This window comes from Triticum aestivum, chromosome 2B (assembly GCF_018294505.1).
Source record: "Triticum aestivum cultivar Chinese Spring chromosome 2B, IWGSC CS RefSeq v2.1, whole genome shotgun sequence".
NCBI lineage: Eukaryota > Viridiplantae > Streptophyta > Magnoliopsida > Poales > Poaceae > Triticum > Triticum aestivum.
Genome location: NC_057798.1, coordinates 414944500 through 414957274, shown reverse-complemented (window position 1 = coordinate 414957274; position 12775 = coordinate 414944500). Strand labels below are relative to the sequence as shown.

Here is a 12775-nt window from a genome sequence, read left to right as displayed (position 1 = left end):
ATTCGTGTGCCCCTCAAGATCAGGATCTTCATGTGGCAATGGATCCGCGGTCGGCTTCCCTCCGGCGTTGAGGTGTTAAAACGGAATGGCACGGGCGATGGGTTCTTCCCCCTATGTGGGACGGAGGAAACCTCGAATCACATCTTCTTCTCGTGCGTTTCCGCCCAGTTCCTCTGGAGCTGCCTCCGTGAGGTTGTCAGGGTAGTTGGTGTAACACCAACTTCCCAGACTTCCTCGCCGAGGTCTAGGCTTCTTCCCCGTCGGGCCGCCATATTAGGTGGCTGCTCATTGGGGTCCTTGATTGGACGCTCTGGATCGTGCGTAATAAGCTTGTCATCCAGTGTGTGCCTCTTCGACGTGCCACTGACGCGGTGCTCAAAATGTGTGGTTATTTGCAGCTCTGGCGGCTGCTTAGCCGCATTCAGGACCGGGACGCCATCAACACCATCATTGCCGACCTTCGCACGATGGCTCTCCGCTTGGCGCCGCCGCCTCCTCCTGCACCACCTGAGCCGGATTAGCTTCTTAGCTGCGGTGTATCCACCTTTGTTTTTGTTTTCAGCGCTCGTTAAGTTGTGCCCTCAGCAGAACCCTCTTTTACTCTATGTTGTGTGACTATCTGTGGGTGGGTAAACTCTGTGGTACTTTGTAGCTGTGGTGGTTTGCTTTATTTATAAAGCGGGGCGAAAGCCTTTTTCGGCTGTATTGATTCCTCCACCCAAACACTCGCACATCTCGAAGATTCAAAGAAGATCAATCGATCTACACTTTCACCGAAACACTCGTCTTTCATGGCGGGTGGCCACAAGTGGCTCCAAGGTATGCTGCACGACTTTAGGTGCAAAAGTACACAATAAAATTCCCCTACAAGCACTGTGTCCATATGCTTTCACAAAAATATAACCCAAGGGGCAATTTGTACATGATTATTCTTTTTGTCAACATGTATTTTTACCACACCTTTATGTAGCACTACAGCACACAGGCTTATTCAACACACTAGTTGTATACCAACAACGAAGCATACCTACATACCGCAGCTTATTTTACATACCGGCATTCGCAACAATGGGAGTCCAACTCTGGTCAATACTCAAAAAACACAAGTATGATTACCCTCCTGTGCCTGTTTGGAATCATGAACTCCTGTAGTCCCACTGAAGAAAAATGGCTACTCAGCTTTCAAGGATGACAATGGAGGGGTCTCAGAATACTTCCAAGTACTCGCCATTTCAGAGTACCGCTCACCCTGGACATCACCGGCAGCGGCATAGGACTCAGAGTTCGGCCATCTCCTCTGGTGTGAGCCTCACAGATAGTGCTCCCACATTCTGGTTGAAATTCTCGATTTTTGTTGTGCCAGGTATGGGACAAACATCGCTCCCCTGATGATGAACCCAGGCCAATGCAAGTTGTGATGGTGTGCACCCTTTTCTTGTTGCCATTGCGTTAACACGCTCAAATATCAGGGTATTCTTCTCAAGATTTTCTGGCTGGAATCTGGGCATATGCTGCAAAAGTATGAAGTTTTCAGTGAAATGGACAACTGGCCGTGTAAGTCCCATTCCCCTTTTGTGACAAGAAACTGAAAAGGCGTTTAAATTAAGAAAAGGTATGTGTATGATCAATGCAAAGAAAAAAATCCATCAAGCATAAACACAAATATGTTTGATTGATGAAGAGTTAGAAGCTAACGAAAAAGCAGGATTAAACTGTACCAAAAATAGCAAAGTCTACATAGCAGTCGTTGGAATTCACCTTGCGGTAGTCCTGATCTGATAGCGAGTCGATCAGTTTTGCTCCACCAGAGAAAAATCCTCTACCAAGTGGGCTGTAAGGTACAATTCCAATTCCAAGTTCTCTTGAATTGACACAACAAAATAAATTTAGACCATGTAGTCCCTGATTTCAACAAGCAGAAGATAGCGATTTTTGTTCATTACCTGCAAGTTGGAATTATGTCTTCTTCCACATCTCTAGACCATAATGACCACTCCAGCTGAACTGCAGTAATAGGATGGACAGCATGAGCCCTTCTGATTGTTGAGGCAGATGCTTCAGATAGTCCGATGTATTTTATCTTTCCTTCTTCTACTAGCTTCTTGAGTTCGCCAATCTAGCAAGGTGGAAACTCAGATTTAAAGATGTAAATTTAAAAACATGTCTCAAATTGTGCAACTGGGGTTCTCAAAATTCCGCCAATCTAGCAAGCTCACGTTGTATATGACAGTAACATAAAAAGGGATAGTTCACGTCCACGTTCAAATGTACATGTCTAAAATGGTGCAAGTGGCCCGCGTCGCTCCCAGGGGGCGGCTCGGGCGAACCCTACCGCCGCCGCTGGGCAACGTCGCCGGGCAAAGCCCACGCGGCGGCCGGCGGCGGCAGGCCCTTACCTCTCGAGCGGGGAGACCCCCTGTTGGCGTGGCGCGCTGGCCCTGGACAAGGCGCCCGGTCGGCAGCGGGCGGACGCCGGGGCGGCGGCCCCAGGACCTGGCAGTGGTGTGCCGGCTTCTGTGGCTGTTGGGGTAGCGCGGCAGCTGGATCTGGTGGTGCTCGATGGTGGTTTGGCCGCAGCGGCTCGAGCTCGGATCTGGCGTCACGGCCATGGGCTGGGCGGCTCGGTGGTGGTCGGGTGAAGCGGGCGCGGCGCGAGGGCTGGCAGCACGGCTGCTGGCGCAAAGGGCTGCACGTGGCCGCCAGGTCGGCCTGCTCTGGCTCGGCCGGATCTGGCCGCCGGGGCTGCGGGCGGCGCCGGGGATCCTGCCGGTGCTCCGGGGATGGTACGCTGGGGCGGCGGCCCCAGGCCGCGATGGACTCGCCCTCCTCTTCCCGGGGCGGAGGCGCGAAGAGGTGGATGGCCGGGCATCATGGCTGGTTGTGCTGCGGTCTCCGGGTGGCGCTGCATTTCCTGGCCGTGAGGGCGGCGGGGCTGTAGCGAGTGGATGCAGGCCCTGGTCTTCCCCGACCGGGGGCTGCGGTGGACTCGCCGGTTGGCGGCGCGACGGCATCCGGCTCCCCCATCTCCACAGTGATGGCCCAAGGTGGCAACTTTGCCCTCCCTTCCAGTTTGCTGTGCTCCGGAAGTTGATGGACATGGCCAAGGAGAAATCCAGCGCGGCTGCGGCTGCGGGCAACGGCGACGCTTTTTGGCGCCGTCTCCTCCCTGGGGGCGTTGTCATGGCATGTCCATCCCCTGTTCTGTCACCGGGGGAAACCCTAGGCTCGGTTCGCCGGGCCAGGCAGTGGCGGCGTCTCGGCGCCGTCCCCTTCTTGGAGGCGCTACCTAGGTGCTCAGGGTGCGTCCGGAGGAGCAGCTGGTTTGTTGCCTCGCCCGCTTCAGCGGTGAGGCTTGGGGTGCCAAGTTGTCATGCGCAGGGTGTTGCTGGGGACATGAGCATCCAGGGCACTATATACTGCATCATCAACACTTCTCCGATGGCGTCTTCTCCGAGTCAGGCTATCTCCCGTTGTCCGCTCGCCAGTCCTCTTGGCACCAAGGGTGGAGAGTGCGTTGAGCTAGTTTGGTTAGGTGTTTTTGTCGTCTTTTGAGTTGTTTGGTATAGGGGGGCGCGGCCTGTGTGCTCTGTGACCGTCCTCTTCGCCATTGTTGGCTTGAGTATGGTCAAGGCGGGTTAGTTGCCGGTGTTGTCACGGTGGATATGGGTGCTATCTTCTGTGGTAGAACGTTGCCGAAAGGTGTTGTACCAGCCGTCTTGGCTCTTCTTCTTTAATATATAGTACGCACGCTCGTGCATATTCGAGAAAAAAATGGTGCAAGTTCACGACTGCTAAAGGTATCATTACTTACAGTGGATAGTTCAAATTCTTGTGACTAAAAAAGAAAGAAATGTCATGAGAATAGCAGCATTTAACCACGTTTCTGTCCTATTATTTTTTATTAATTATTGTGAATTGTTTGGGTGAAGTTCAGTCGATGTGGCATTTGGAATTTAGGTTTGGATACTCAAAAGAAAGGATGGAGTGTAGTACTATTTTGAACTTTTAAAGATCAGCAAACTTATTCTTTGAAAAGAAAAGTAAGATGGAAAGTTTAATCCTGTCTTTCAGCTAAACATTTTGAGTTTGCTGATCTTAAAAATGAGAGGAGACAGGTGATCACTCATGTGAGTTGTTTCTGAATTAGTGCATATTTTGTTAACCATTCAACAGACTTGTGAGGCCGGGGTTTATCCTTCTTTTCGGGAAAAGGAAAAAAACTACTCCCTCCATTCCTAAATATAAGTATTTTTTAGAGATGTCAATATGGAGTACATACAAATGTATATAGACGCATTCTAGAGTGTAGATTCACCAATTTTGCTCCACATGAACGGAGGGAGTAATTGTTTAGCTAGTATGTGGACCTGGGTCCAGCATCACCTTTTCGTTGTAGCTAACAAAATAGATAAGTGGGGGTGTGACACTCACCGTGACCTCGATGGGCACATTTTTGTCGATGCGGTGCTGGTAGTAGAGATCAATACAGTCGACACCCAGCCGCTTGAGGCGGCCCTCGCAAGCCGCGCGCACTACGCTGGATCCCCCTGGATGTTCCACTTGTTGTCTGCGAACGAGACGCCGAACTTGGTGGCCAGATCTACCTTCTCCCTCATGTCACCTTGCAACGCCTGCGAGGAGCATTACATCGAACACCTTGAGTGCACGTCGGTGAAACAGACTCCGACTAATTAGTCTAGCTTCTAGGAATCTAGGACCAACCTTGCCGAGTAGAATCTCGTTGGTGTGCGGCCCGTACATGTCGGAGGTGTCGAGAAAGGTGATTCCGGTGGCGACGGCGTGATGGATGAGCGCGACCATGTCGGGCTCGGGCTTGGGCGCGCCGTAGAAGGCGGACATGCCCATGCAGCCGAGATCTCCATTCCCTGAGAGCCCAGCTTCATGCGGGGAACCGCCGCAGGAGCGGACGCCATGTCTCCGGCAAGATGCTGCTCTCAGGCGTGGCCGGGTCGATCGGCGACCACCGTGGTTTGGTGTTGGTGTGGACTGTCGTGGAGGAGCTCGTAGTCTCGTACCTTTATGTAGTGTCAGTGCCCTGTGAGGCTGGCGGGAAGGGTAGCGTCACCCCATATGTCACGCGAGTTGACAAGCGTAGAGTTTCCGTTCAGACTACCCACAGTGGCAGTAATACAGAGGATAACAAATAAATAGTATAGTTTGTACAGGCCAAATAAAAATAAAAATGTTTCACATAGTTTTATGAACGAATAAAAGTAGATACATCTATTGGTTGCCAACATGAGTCATCGTATACTCAACCAAATCATTTTACAGTTGTATGTGAGTTTCCCAATCACGCATGTCTTCATGAAACTGAGTGAACTGCTCAAATGTTGCCACTACTCCATGCTCAGGCACAACATTCTCACTCTGAAACTGAAAGCCTTGATCGTACAGACGTTCTGGGCGCTCGTCTTCTACGATCATATTGTGCATGATCACACAAGCAGTCATCACCTTCCATAGTTTCTGCATGCTCCAAGTATTAGCAGGATACCAAACGATGCCCCATCGAGATTGCAAAACACCAAAGGCACGCTCGACATCCTTTCTAGCACTCTCTTGCTCTTGGGCAAATCTTTTCCTTTTCTCTCCAACAGGGTTGGGTATTGTCTTTACAATAGTGGTCCACTGAGGATAGATACCGTCACCCAAATAGTACCCTTTGTCGTAGTTGTGGCCGTTGACAGTAAAGTTCACCGGTGGGCTGTTGCCTTCGGCAAGCCTAGCAAACACCGGCGAGCGCTGAAGCACGTTGATATCATTGTGTGATCCAGCCATGCCAAAGAAAGAGTGCCAGATCCAGAGATCTTGAGACGCCACGGCCTCTAGTATGACAGTGCAAGCCCTGACATGTCCCTTATACTGCCCTTGCCAAGCAGAAGGGCAGTTCTTCCACTCCCAGTGCATGCAGTCTATGCTGCCAAGCATCCCAGGAAGCCCCTGCTAGCATTCACCGCCAACAAACGGGCTGTATCTGCAGCTGTCGGCACTCTCAAGTACTCATGCCAAACACAGCAATCACAGCCTTGCAGAACTTATACAGGGACTCTAGGCATGTAGACTCGCTCATACGGACGTACTCGTCAATGAGATCACCGGGCACTCCATATGCAAGCATTTGAATGGCGGTAGTGCATTTCTGATAAGAGGAGAAACCAATCTTGCCGATAGCATCCTCTTTGTACTCGAAGTAGTCATCATAGCCGACCACTCCCTCTCTAATACGGTTGAAAACATGCCTACTCATACGAAACCGGCGGCGGAATTTGTGATGTTTGAACAACGGATTTGTTGTATCAAATTAGTCCTTCCAGAGAAGGAAATGCCCGCTCTCTCGGTTATGATTCAACGCCGGAAGGTGGCCCGGAATGGAGCCACGGAACAACGGCCGTTGGTTGTTGAGGTGGTGGTGGACCAACACGGCAGTCAATATCTCCTCCTCGTTGTCGAACGACGAATCGTCGGAGTCGCAAATGAAATTATGGAAAAAGAACTCGTCGGTGGAGTCCATTTTCGTACCTTGGCAAACTGTCGAACAGGTAGCGGGCGTCGAAGAAGGAGACGGCCGGCGAGGGGAGACGCGGCGCCCACAGACCAGCTAGCTGCCCGGCCGGCGTCCGACGAGTGTGACAGCGTCCGACGAGCGTGCCGGTCGTATGTGGCGGGGGCGGCGAGGCGTCTTCTTGGTCGCGGGCGGCTGTGCGGTGGGGGAAGCGGCGGCGGGAACTAGTTTACTCCTCGGCGGCGGCGGGCGACTGGGGACAGGGGCGGCGTTGCTGGGCGGATGTGGAGGCGGCGGCAGCTGGAAGAGTCGCCGCAAAAATGGGCGGCGGCGTCGGTGACGGAGGAGGCGGGGGGCGAGGGTTGCTTGTTGGCCGGAGGAAGGGAGCCAAATGTGCCACAGACCAGCGGGCCCGGGATAGGAGTAGGCGACCGCGCGCATCCGTCGCGTATCCGCGCCGACGCAACTCAGGCATAAAAATGGGTCGGGAATGGGTCACCCGCGGACGAAAAATGGGCGCGCGTCCGTTTGGGTCGACGCGTTGGGCTGCCTTTTCTGTCCGCATCGACCCAAACGAACGGTCGCGGACGAAATGAGTCCCCACATTGAAGTTGCCCTTACTAATCTAAATTACTACCCATTGTAACTAGTCTCAGAAGTAAGCGGTTTCCAACATAGCAGTGTCATCCCATAGGTAAACGTGGCGTGTTGCTACAGAATGAAGTACTGTAGATCTCATCACGTGTCACGTCCTTCTTGTTCTTCTTTTGCGGGTTCTTGTGGCATGTCCTTCTTCGTGCAAATCCTAGTTTTTCCTTCGGGGAGGAAATGGCCACAAAAATTACGTAGAGTCCTGGTCGAAATTAACAACTTTACCCTGTAAAAGAAGAAAAGAAAATACAACAACTTGACTGGGAATAGCAAAAGCAAAGCACATAGCACTTTGCAAAAGGACCGTGCCACAGCGGCACGACACTTCTGCGCGACGCATGCCACGGTGGCCTATTTTGATCTTGTCAGAAAACTATAGCAAAAGTAAACTTTTTATGAAATTATTTCACAATTTATTTATTTTTTGCAACGTCAGAAAACGTGGCGTTTCTATTCCACGTGAAAACGCCGAGCTAGCTAGCATTGCCGCTTCACATGGAAACGCCGAGCTAGCTGACGTTGCTGCCCATATAAAAACGCCAGGGGCGCCAAGGGCGTTGGCGTTTTTGCGCTAGATAATAATTAAGTGTTCTGACAGTGATTTCAGCCGCTGCTATGTCGATCCGACGCAAAGGCCTGAAAACACCATCCCATATGGCCAGTGCATGCATCTAGCTTGAAACGCTTGTTGGCCCGCCCGACGAACAACTGCTGATTATCCAACCTATGCCACATTGCTCCTAGGCCCTGAGCATGCAGATGCATGTACATCATGCCTGTATGTACGGATACCCATGCGAGAAGACAAATAGCCTAGCAGTGGATGCAGAGGAGCAGTAGGAAACCTACCGATCATGTAAACCTGCAGCACATGCACACGGTGAAAAGGCTTGAGAAAAGGTTTTGTTTAATCGTTCTTTGAATATACTCATAAATCAAGTCCAATGAGCACTAGAAAGCTATAATTTAAAAACATGTTTAGGGCAGAAACGCCATGACCACTGGCGTTTCCAGCTTGCCACATCAGCGAGCCCCACGGCCACTTAAATATTTAGGGCAGAAACGCCAAAACTCCGGGCGTTTCCAGGACCGCTTCAAACGCCAAAGCCCCTAGTGTTTCCATATGGGCAGCAACGCGAGCTATCCCGGTGTTTTCATGTGGAGAAGCAACGTGAACAAGCTCAGCATTTTCATGTTGGAGCAGAAATGTCACGGCGTCTGACGTTGTCAAAAGGGCCAGATTGTGAAATAGTTTTGTGCAGAGTTCATTTTGTGCTATACTTTCCTGACAAGGTCAGAACAGAGATTTTGGCCCGCCACGGTGCACGTCACTCCTGACACAATCATGCCATCCTAAAAGAAAAGTACATCGTTGTGTGGCGGTCAAGCGGTGTTGGGCTGCCTAACATGCGCTCTGGCTAAAATGAATCGGAAGTAATTGAACTTGTGGCTCTTTGATCACCGTACTCAAGAATACATCTAATGCAATCACTAAATATGACAAGACATGACTATAAGGTCACTCTTTCACGTATCAAGCTCGTACGCGCCACTATTGATCGCGGACTAGTATCCTCTGACCTACGTCAGTTCTGACGTTGGTCACTGACATGTGGGCCAGCTGGCCCACATGTCAGTGACCAACATCAGAACTGACGCACGTCAGAGGAGCCGCTTCCATTAATCGCGTGCTGACCAATCCACCATGAGAGCTGACAGGAAGTGGCCATTTGCGTGTCGTTTTTGCACACACCCCCCCCTAAAGTGTCATTCAAAATAAATCAAACCCCATTGCCTTTTCATCTTCGGTCACACCGAAGCAGGGTACCGCGCAGGGGAGAGAGAGGCGATCATCGTTGCCACCGACTCATTACCGACGGAGAGGCGTTGTGAGGGTAGAGACGCAACATTCGTCAACCCATGTTCGTCTGGGGGGTGCAGAGGTGTGGCGGCGATGGCCCCTGTTCGTCCCCCCGACGGTGCGCCGCCCCCAAACTACAGTAATCCTCAATCTTTCCCATCAAGTCTTGGATTCTTGGGATGTTAATCTGCAATATTTTGTTTGGCATCAACAATCTTGAGTTAGTTTGATAGGGTCGCCCGCATTGGAGTAGAGATTTCGCTAGGGTTTTCCGCATGATTTGGGGGTTTTAAAGTAGGATCTTAGCTATGTAAAGGAGGATCTTGTAGTTGATTCTGATGCATTTGTACATGTTTTAATCGGCAATATTTCGTTTGGCCATCATCAGTTTGAGTTAGTTTGATAGGGTTGCCCGCATTAGCGTGTTGATTTCGTTGGGGTTTTGGACATGATTTGGGGGGTTTGGAGTGGGGTTTTCTATGTGTAAAGGTGGTGCCTTGTAGTTGATTTTGATGCTTATGTACATGTTTTATTCTTGCAAGGTGCGTGGGGCAAAAAGAATTATATTCAGTTCAACCATGGTGAATATATCCTTGGACGTGGTAGCAACCATTTGTATGGCATGCTCATGTTGTGCGGTGTGTTGAACTAGATGTTGTGATATGGTCTCCAATTATGGTTAAACATTTTGTTGTGGAGATTGGGTGGGAGATGACAGACAGATTGTCAGAACCCGGTCCCGAGAGGGGCCCGAATCTCTGTGATTTATGTGCCAGTCTCTGGATTGATTACTGGTTGATATGTCTCAACGTATCTATAATTTATGAAGTATTCATGCCATATTTATAATATTTTTGTACGGTTTGATATTATTTGAATGTAATTAACCCGGACTAACGTTGTTTTTAGCAGAACTATTGTGGTGGTGTTTTTTGTGCAGAAATATAAGTTCTCGGATTTGGCTGAAAATTTATGGTGATTTTTTATTGACCAAAAGAGACCCCCGGAGCTTCGAGGAAGGATCATAAGACTCACGAGGAAGCGACATGCTCAAGTGGCGCGGGTCCCCACAGGGCGCGCATACCGAGCTTGTTGCTCCCTTATGGGCCCCTTTGATGCGAAACCAACGCCTAAACTTCCTATAAATACCAAAAAAATTATTCCGCTCCGCCGCCGCAAGCCTATGTGCCAAAGTGATCACGTCTGGAGGCCTTCTTTGGCACCCTGCCAGAGGGGGAAATCATCACTGGAGGCCATCTTCATCATCCCGATGGTCTCCGTGATAAGGAGGGAGTAGCCCTCGGGGCTGATGAAATGGATCAAGATGGACCTAGAGGGGGGGTGAATAGGTACAATTACAAATTTTAATTCTTAGTTAGCAATTTTAGGCTACAATGTGGAATACGAAGGTGAGCCTAACAATTGCAAAGATGATACAATGAGCTAAGCAAGGTGACCAAGTATTACAAGGATGTGAATAAGCAAGCAGAATATGTAACAAGTAAAGATAAATAGACAATTAACGACAAGTAGGGAGCTAGGGTTAGGAATAACCGCAACTCCGAGAGACAAGGATGTATGCCGATGTTCACTTCCTTGGAGGGAAGCTACATCACCATTTAGAGAGGTGGATGTTACCATGAAGGCACACCAACACCACAAAGGCTCACCCTATTCTCTCTTTGAGATATCACCATGAAGGCGATTCTCAACCACTAGTGGTAGACCTTGGGGTGGTCTCCAAACCCTCACAAGCTTTCTGGGGGTAATCACAATGGTCGATTCCTCTCCTAAGAACTCCTACCGCTTAGGAGTCTCCAACCTCCAAGACTAACAAGAACGATGGGGAAAAGCTCAAGACTTGCTCAAATCATGAATTTCTTTGGTGCGAAGAAGGGGAAGGAGTGGATCTATCACTTGATTTTACAACTTCTCACAAATGCTCTCAAATCTCTTCGGGATCTAAGATTTGGTGTATGAGTGTGTGTGTGTGTGTGTGTGTGTGTGAGAGAGAGAGAGAGAGAGAGAGAGTGAAATGTGTTCTAGGGTTTGCTCAAAGTGGATGGTCAACCCTCTCTCATGGAAAAAGAAGGCTATATATAGTGTTGGAGCAAATATGGTTGTCGTAGTGTAAGTGACAGGGGTACGTAGGCCGGACATCCGGCCCAGGGGCCGGACATCCAGCACAATGAGGCGCCTATGTAATAAACCAGAGAGCAGTGAACAAAATAGAGAGGCCAGACATCCGGGGGTGGACTCGGACATCCGGCGCACCAGTGAGGTATCGAACATCTAGAAGTAGGCCCTACATCCGGGGTTGTAGGAACAATGAGGCTTCTGTAAAAGAGGTCGGATTTTCGGGGAGCCCCGGACATCCGGCGTCGGGGCCGGACATCCAGCAGCCCAAACTCTGCACAAGAGCACATTCTGTGATTGGGGCCGGATTTTCGGCAAGGACCCCGGACATCCCGTAGGCCATAGGCCAGAAACACATGAAAGAGGGATAGAGTGAGTGTATGAGGTGATAGTTGATCCTACAAGTGATCCAAACTACTTGGGCATATTTAGAAGGTGTAGAAAGGTAGGAAAACATAATGACTTGAGCAAATCTCGTGCTAACCCTATCGATCCCCTCTTAATAGTGTGGGATACCTATACTCAAGAATAAACCAACAAAAAGAGTTATTGATGTGATGTTTATTCTTCATTGAGTTGCATCAATCTCATACGTCCATAATCCACGCACATGTATCATCCTGGGGCTAACACTTGCGATTTAGTTTATACACATAGTTAGTCCCCTACATGTATATTGTCATCAACATCAAAATATGATGTAAGGGCATGATTGCGCTTTCAATCTCCCCCTTTTTGTTTGTTGATGACAATCATACATGTAGTACCAAAATAAAATATCTTGCAATGCAATACATATGTCATATTGGATTTAGCTCCCCCTTAATGCGTGCATAAGAGGCTAAACAATAATACAAAGCACATTTTTTATGTATGTGAATGGGAGAGAGTGAAATATCAAAACAACCCATGTTGTAGTCAATCCATAAAGAGCAATGAAACTTGTGATGAGCAAAGATGGCAGAAAAATTAAGCAAATATATGAGATACACCATCAACTCAAGGTTTCATAGATAATAGGATAGAGTCTCATAATTAAGTACCACACATAGCATACATAAACAATATGAAGATAACAATGCAAACATAGAGCTCGACAACAAGGTACTACAACTACAACTCGCCCTTCCAGAGCAACATGCAAAAAGGGGCGAAGATAGTAGAGAGAACAAAGCTAGATCACTCCTGGCGGAAGTCATCATCATCGGCCACCCCATCAAAGAACTCGGCGTACGCATCACGAGAAAGGAAACCGAAAGAAGAAGTGGATGGAGCGGTAGGAATGGGAGCATCCTCGCTCACTGGACTGCCACGGTCACGAAGCCGCTACTTGAGCTGATTCTTGGAGAGGATGAGACACTTCTGAACATCGTGGTTTTGCTTGCAGTTGAACGTGATAGCCTTCATGATGGTAGACTGTGCTTTCCCCATGAACGAGGCAAGGCGGCCAAAAGGATCACTTATGGAGGAGGAAGCACCAGAGGAGTTATTGGGCTTGATAGGAGTCTTGCCCTTGGTGGTGGCTGTCTTGGACATGTGAATAGTGGGTCTCCACAGAACATGCTAAACAATTTTGACAATCTCAAAAGGAGCAGTGTGAT

At 49.4% G+C, this 12775-nt stretch overlaps 1 pseudogene across 1 annotated transcript; it reads right to left on the bottom strand.

The window, feature by feature from the left end:
- Positions 1-859: 859 nt before the first annotated feature.
- Positions 860-5028, bottom strand: LOC123045229 (probable aldo-keto reductase 2; annotated as a pseudogene). Its single transcript, XR_006421161.1, has 5 exons — positions 4723-5028; positions 4432-4631; positions 1944-2116; positions 1759-1861; positions 860-1511 (listed from the first exon to the last, which is right to left on the bottom strand). The product of XR_006421161.1 is annotated as a probable aldo-keto reductase 2 (transcript).
- Positions 5029-12775: the final 7747 nt, after the last annotated feature.